This window comes from Haemorhous mexicanus, chromosome 25 (genome assembly GCF_027477595.1).
Source record: "Haemorhous mexicanus isolate bHaeMex1 chromosome 25, bHaeMex1.pri, whole genome shotgun sequence".
NCBI classification, from domain to species: Eukaryota; Metazoa; Chordata; class Aves; order Passeriformes; family Fringillidae; genus Haemorhous; species Haemorhous mexicanus.
Genome location: NC_082365.1, coordinates 4,728,258 through 4,736,153, shown reverse-complemented (window position 1 = coordinate 4,736,153; position 7,896 = coordinate 4,728,258).

Below are 7,896 nucleotides of genomic sequence, written 5' to 3'. Positions count from 1 at the left end.
AGGAACCCGAGAGCACGGAGCGACGTCAGCGCCAGAACGCACAACAGCGAGAGAGGTGGCATTTGGCAAGATTGTCATCAGTGTGAGATGGCTGGGGGGTGGGGATGGGTTTTCCCACCACTTTAATAATCAAAATACAGTTTTGAGCCCTAACAGAGAGAGGCTATAACAAGTGGCTACTGAAAACAGACGAGGTATAATTATGTTACACACACACACACCATAAAAAAGCTCTCTGTAACACTGGTGAAAAATAAAAATAACTTTAGTACTGATACATTCTATCCCCCATTTTAAGGGCTACTAGATCATGTTCCAAAAGAAACTAAATATAACACCTTTGGGACCAGGGCTTCCCAAGATCCAGGTCTGTGCTGCAATCCAAAAAATCAATTCTCCTCCTGTTAATGTGCCCTTACCTGTATGGGCAGCCGGGGGTTCCCCTCCTTTCATGGGGGTTTGGCTGTTTGCAGCCCAAACCCATCAGGGCAGTGGAAAAGTGGGTTTGGGGTCGTGGAAAAGTGGATTTGGGGTCAGTCTCTCACGATTTCAGAGCTGCTAAAGCTTTGTTCATTCTCCTTTGCAGGCTCAAGAGCACACTGAGAACCTGTCACGCTGCAGGGAGGCTGCAAACAAATGTGTTTCACAGCTCCTTAGGGTTTTGGGTGGTGAGATGTCCCAAAAAAGGCCAGCTCCATCTCCCCCAGCCTGCCAGCTGCTCCCTCCGCGGCAACGGGGAAGAGCACTTGGGAATTCCAGCCCTCACCCCAAACACCGGGCACTTCTCCTGCTCTTTTTAGAGGGGTCGTTTAAGGTCTCTGAGATTTTATGGCCCGAGCAATAATTCATTTCAGTGCTGGGGTGAGACAGGCAGGGGACACAGCTCCTCTGTGCGGGGACAGGGCAGGGACACCCGGAGGGGCACAAACGCTGCGGTCCCGGCTGCTGCCACAGCCGCGGGGATACGGAGGAACAATTTGCTGGAAGATGCCGTGGAGAAGCTCCCTCTCCCCGCCCCCACCACGGGCTGTCCCCCGGGCAGGGCACGGCCAAACCGAGTTAATGAGAGCCACTGCTCTAATTAGCTCTAATTTGAGCAGGCTGCTTTCGCACCGCATTGATTTCACACCCCGCGCTGTTTCACCTCCGCTGTTCCCCGGCATCCCTGCCGAGCCTGGACACCCCCTGCTCATCTCCATGGGCTCAGGGAGCTGCTGCACGAGGTCTTCCAGCACTCCTGGTCCCCGATCTCAATCTCCTTCTGCGGTTAAAGCCCTGGTAAATCCAGAGGCCCGCAGCACCAGCCCTTTCTCCTCCATTCACCCACAGCTTCAGCGGCCACGGGGTTTCTTCCATGCTGGGAATAAATGCAAGAGGAGCAAAGTCCTACTGAGAGCCAGATCCATATTTGCTCTTCACTCTCCAACTGATTAATTTGACTAAAACTGCTGGGTTTAACACTTATGCTTCTTTTCACCCTCTCAGGCCATTCTGCCCAACCTGCACCTGTGCAGAGCCCTGGAGATTTCTGTGTTTGGGCCACCCGAGCCCTTCTGCCAGGAACAGTCTCCACCACCAGAGGTGCATCTGCCGTGGCAGGAGGAGGAATTCCAGCCAAGAAATTATCAGTGTTTATAAAACAAACAAAATAAACACAACCTCACCAAAGCCAACGCGTTCCTGGTAAGAATCTCATCGTTCCCCAGCATTAAGGGAATTTCTCAACCCAAATTTCAGCTGAAGTTTTTGTGCAGGGTTCTCACTCATCTTCAAAGCTCTTCTGCAAGAAACGTGGTGCAGACAGTTGGCTGCTTTGCCTTGTACATTCCCAAGTTTTCCCATTTCCAGCCTTCCTTCCAAGGGTTGGTCTCAGTGCATCCTCCCTGGGGCTGTGCCTCCAGGCATTCCCCCTGTGTCCCCTGTGGATGTTCTGTGTGGAATGAAGGCAAACAGCTCCACTGGGGGAAGGATCCAGGTTTTGGTGCTTCCCTCTGGAAGAATGGTCCTTGCTCCACCTTCCAGGTACCTGCTGGGGACCTCGAGGCTGGTCTGGACACCAAAAACAATCAGCATCCTCAGCTCAAGGGTCTCTTTCACACACATTAATTTTGGCTCCTGTTACCTCCCCTAGGGCAGCCTCTGCTTCAGAGGAAGCTCCAGCTCACCTGGTTCTGTCCAGTCCAAATTAAAATTCCCAAACCATTCCCAGGGAATTATTGCAATGCAGACAAAGAGGTTCCTGTGCTCATCTGAGTCCCTCCAACATTATTTTCACCCTTAAATCCAACGTTGTTCCAAGATTCACTCTGCTCCTCTGATGGAGGCTGAGCTGGGAGGGTTTCAGTCCCCAGGCTGGGATGGAGGCAGCATGAGTAGGTGGATGAGGCTGGGGAGGGGGAAAAGGGGAAGCCAGAAGCAGCAGAGACCATCAACCCCTCTGCCATTTGCATTTATCCCTTTGCACATCATTTATCCCTTTGCAGACCATTTACCTCATGGCACCAGGATAATATTGATCTGTGCAGTCCTAGGAAACACAGTGAGGTTATAGAAAGCCCAGCTTTAAGAGCTTCCCAGCCCAGTATGGGCAACCCACAGCTCTAAACCTACCACCAAAAACCTCAATGTGCAAAATGAAACACCAACGGACAAAGGAGGGATGGAATTCCCACTTCTTACAGAATTAGCAAGGCAACACTATAAAATTCCCACAAGACTGGGGTGCTGTGGAAGTGCAGACAAAGGCAGAGAGGCTCTCATGAAAGGAAGCAGAAGCATGATCAGCCAAGAATTGGATTTTTAGACCTTTTCTACCCTGGAAATTCAATTTTTCCTTAGTTTTTTGTGGAGTGATCCTGATAGCAAGGCACAACTGTTCGACACCCTTTTCCTCAGCACCAGCAGAGATGTTTCTTTCTAAATAAGGACTTAAAGTAAATCACAGCCTTTGGTACAGCACAAGCTACTTATAAAGGGCATTTCCAGGAAAGTGAGAAAAATGGAACAGGAATGATTCTCAAAGAGCTGAGAACAGCCCGTGGCCTTCGCCAGGGAACAGCGACAGCAACCAAATTTCCCCCCACTCCCTCCCACCCCAAGAAAACTCTTGGACTGAGTTTTAGCAGCTCTGCTTAATATCTCCTTTCTGGCTGCTTCATCTTTCAAGAGTTTTTTTTTTAAATAATATTAAAAAATACTGAAATAATGTCCAAGTGACTTCCACCTCTCCTCCTCCTTTCTCCTGGCTTTGCTCAGTCCTGTTATATTGCACATGAGTTGAAGATAATCTGGCTCCAAAGATGTTCCCTTCTACATAATGCACTTGTTAAAAAACACAGATAAAGTGGGAAATATTCCATATATAAATATATATATGAAATATGGACTGGGTTTAGCTGGGGAGGACAGGCCCTCTGTCAGTCGGGTCCACGGCAGTGTCAGTCACCGTGTTGGGATCTGGGGGATGTTTGGGATGTTTGTCCTTTCCTTGGAGATGTTTTGTTTCTCAACACAGTCCTGAAGGTCTTCATTTCAAAACTTCTTCTGTGATCTGTTGGGCAAAGCAAAGAACCACTTTTATGCACAGCCTGCTTTGGAAAACAAGAACAGGTTCCTTTTTTGCAAGTAAAGTGGAAGAGAAGTTGCACATTGGTCTCCCCTGACAAATTCCCAACTCCATTTCCCACGAATGAAAAATGAAAATTTTCTAATTAAATTCTTTAATGGACTAGATGCCACACAGTCTAAAGTGAGCTAAAGATAGGAAAAAGATTCATTAAATATATTCTTGTTATTAACTGTTATCTCACATTAACAGCAAGTTCCAAACCCAGAATAATTAGTGCCAAGTGGGTTTTCCTCATGTTTTTATCTTAATCAATTTGAGTTTGTTCTGAGCTGATGTAATTCATGAGATATTGAGCAACTGGTTGATTTAATAAATCCAGTGCAGGTGCTGGGAGGAGCCAGGGCTGATCCCACTCCCAGAGCTTGGACTGTGGAGTCACTCACAGAGCACAAACCCAAAATCCCATTTTGATGTGGGGATGGGGGTGTCCAGAAAAAGGACAAAAATCCCCCAATTTCTGCACTACACTCAAAGGACTGACTCCTGTTTTAACAGAGGGAGATGCTCTGCTCTGTCTTTGAGACACTAAAAGTTCTAGAAATTTCACACAACTGTTTTTAACCCTCTCATCTTCCAAAAAAATCCATGTTCTGCCTTCACATCAGGACAACTGCAACATCCCAGCTGCCCAGGTCAGGTTGTCTGAGCTTGGTGCTCCAGTAGCAGCTGGTGATGAGGGAAAGGCTGGGAGGAGCTGCAGTCACAGCCCAGAGCCCAGCCTAAGGCACCAGGACCTGCCTGGGCCCAGCTCAGCCCCAAAAATCAGCCTGTTTTCCCCAAAGGGAGAGGCAGGATGGGGATTGCCAGGTGGGATGCATGCAATGAGGAGGGAGAAGCCTTCCCTCTGGATGCTGCAGGCATCAGGCTGTAGGGATGGAGATGTGGCAGAGATGAAGTTGCAGGGATTACGAGGATGCAGGGATGATAAGGATGCAGGGAAGATGTTGCAGGGATGCAGGGACAGTGATGTTGCAGGGCTATGATGCTGCAGGGATGATAAGGCTGCAGGGGGAATGATGTTGCAGCTGTGATGAAATTGCAGATGAAGTTACAGGGATGAAGTTGCAGGGATAATGAGGATGCAGGGATTGCAGGTTGATGAGCATGCATTTACAGGGATGATGAGGATGTAGGGATGATGATGTTGCAGGGATGAAGTTGCAGGGGTGATGTTGCAGGGATGATGAGGATGCAGGAATGATGATGTTGCAGGGATGAAATTGCAGAGATGAAGTTACAGGGCTGATGAGGATGATGATGATGATGACATGGGGATGCTGAGGATGCATCTGCAGGGGTGATGAGGATGTGGGGATGTAGGAATGATGCTACAGGGATGCTAAAATCCAACAGAGAAAGGAAAGAGACAGGAATTCCTGCCAGGAGCAAAGATCCCCTTGTGAGGCCGTGCAGCACTGGGAAATGAGCTTCCAGAGGGGCTCAGAGCTCCCAGCAAGGATCTCAGCCCAGGCAGTTGCTCAAGCACCAGCTTATCCTGAAGTGCCAGCAGGGCCATTCCTGGGCTTAAAGCTAAGAGGGGCTCTGTGCTTTATTGGACTGGGCTTGCTGGGGGATTAAACCCTTCCCACCTGGCAGCTGGGAAGGGCTCCAAACTGCCAGGATCCTCAAGGATCACTGGAGCATTACACACTCAGCAAATAAATAAATCCACAACTTAGACCCAAACAGAACCTTCAGCCCAGGAAATGCCACTGGGCAAGAAGGTGGTGGTGGAGTGGGACACAGCAGATGAAGTGGTAAATAACAATTTTAATTCCCACCAAGCAAATAATCCAGTGCTTGGGGTACCCAGAGCCTATCCAAGCTGTATCCTTGCTAGAGAAGAAATAAATGCCAAATCCTCAGCCTAACAATGGTGTTATTTCTCTGGATCCAGTGAGTGGGAGTGAGAAGTCAGAAGCATTCAGGAGCTATCACTGCTCCAGCTCCTGAAGGGATCCAGATGTCTTTCTGTTGTACAGGGGTGAGGAAATCCTCTCCATCCCAAGAGAAATAGAGGATATTAAACAGCAGCCATAAAAATTAGATGTTTTTAAATTGACTGAACCAAATAACTTCCATCTAAACACTCAGAGCTGGCAAAACAGCTCCTGGGAGTGGAAATACTGAGCAGCTCCTGAGTCCTTCCAGAGGACTGGAAAACAGCTCCTGTTTGGGACAGGAGGGATAAACAAAGTGACCTGTAAAAAAGATGGGTCTGGCCATCTGTCACTGATCCCAAACAATACTCTGAAATGGCTGAGAGTCTTAATACAGAATTAAAGAGGAAGATTTAATTTATGCCAATCAACACAGGTTTTCTGTTAAGAAAACAGATCTTATCAAATTAACTGATATCTCTGACTGAGTCCCACACTTGGCTTGTGTAATGCTCTCCTCCAAGGGAACTGCATGGCTGTTGGGCAAGAAAATGGAGCAATAAAGCAAAATTCCCAGGAGATGTCCCAAGTGAGGAACCCAGCTGGACCCAGGTGGCATTCCCCACTCTCTCCTCCTTGGGGTCCCTGTTCTTTCTCAGAGCATCTCACAACCAGGATGGGAGAGACATCCCTGAAAATGTCCATCCCTGGGAGAGAACAGCCCAGGCTTATTTCTGATGCAGAAAGAAGATTTCCTGCCTTAATTCTGAGGGATGTAAAGTGGGGAATATCATTCAGGCACCTGCACCAGCAAGGCACAGGCAGAGGTAGAGATGCCCTCAAACCTTCAATGCTACATCCAGTTCACAGCACTCCTTCCTCATCCCTCCAGCAAACACAAATTCCCAGCAGCCAGGGCCATTTTTTAGCCCAAATTTCTTATGTTTGGTTTCTGGCCCAGTGCAACAGTGTGAGGATAAACTGTTACAGAGACACAGTGGCAGCTCCAAGCAGAGAGCAGCAAGGAGGGAGAAGAGGGTTCTCAACCCTAAATTCACAGAGATTTCAGGAGAAATGGGCCAGAAGGGTGGGAAAGGGAAGATGCAGAGTGAAGAAATCACAGGAGAGGAGGATGGATGGGGAGCTGAAGGCAGAGCTGGCAGCTGGGGAAGCTGTGTGAAACCTCAGCCTTCCCTCCAGCCAAGGGAAATAACTGAGACTATTGGGGTACCCAGGGCAGGGTCTGCAGGCTTTTCCAGCCTCAAGAAAGCTGAATCCCATAAAACCTTTGGAGGAGTTCCTGCTCCTTGCTCTGTGCTTCAAAACTGCCTCTTCCTTCCCCAGGAGTTTCATTCCAAACACTTCCTGAAGCTGCTTGGTGCCATTTACAGATGGGGAAACTGAGGCACGGAGGAGCCCACCTGCCCAAAGCCAGGGAGCAAATCCCACCGTGCTCACAGTGGGAGCAGGGACACATTTCCCTGGAGTACCAGCCCAAACCCCCTGGAGGGCACAGCATCACCCACTGCCCACCCTGTGCACAGCTCCTTCCTTGCACCAAGCCCAGGAGAAAACTGAGCCCTCTGCAAATGCAGAAAACACTTTGCAAAGTGTGTGTTCATCCCCTCCATCCTCCCTCCCATGCAGAAAACACTTTGCAAAGTGTGTGTTCATCCCCTCCATCCTCCCTCCCATGCAGAAAACACTTTGCAAAATGTGTGTTCATCCCCTCCATCCTCCCTCCCAGCCTTCAGCTCCCCGTGGAGCAGCACCTCAAGCACAGACCCTGCTGCAAGCCCTGATCCTGCTGCCAGCACTGAGCCAACCGTGATAAAACCCCAAAGGACTTTCCTCCTCTATCCACGGTCCTGCTTTGGAGGAAGCAAAGCAAAGCAGCTGGGCTGGTCAGCCTCAGGATAAACCTGACTGCACTGTGCAGCCTTGCTGGGGCAAGCAGAGGGGGCCACGGGCTCATCTTCCCCACAAGCCACACATCCAACCCCAGCCCGCCCAGCCAGGGTGTTCAGAGAGCTGAAAATGAAATGCAACCACTGGAGCAAAGCAGCAGAGCTCCAACACGCTCGGAAAAGCATGGGAATCACAAGTCTCAAGGAAATGAATCATTGCTAAAGAAACCCAGCAGCGCCTGCTGCCGTCGGTGCGGCTGAGCCGGGGCTCTCACAATGAGTGTGCGGAGCCAGCAGGGAACGGCTGCGCCCGTGCTGAGCAGGGAAGAGCGGTGGTCAGGGAGCATTCCAGCTCCTCCTGGCTCCAGTGAGAAGCTGGAGAAGATGGGAGACATGTTCGAATTTATTTGAGCGTGTCTTGGTTCATAAGGAAGAGAAAAGTGACGGTGCCCTGCGGGGATGTTCATGCGGGGAGGTTTCC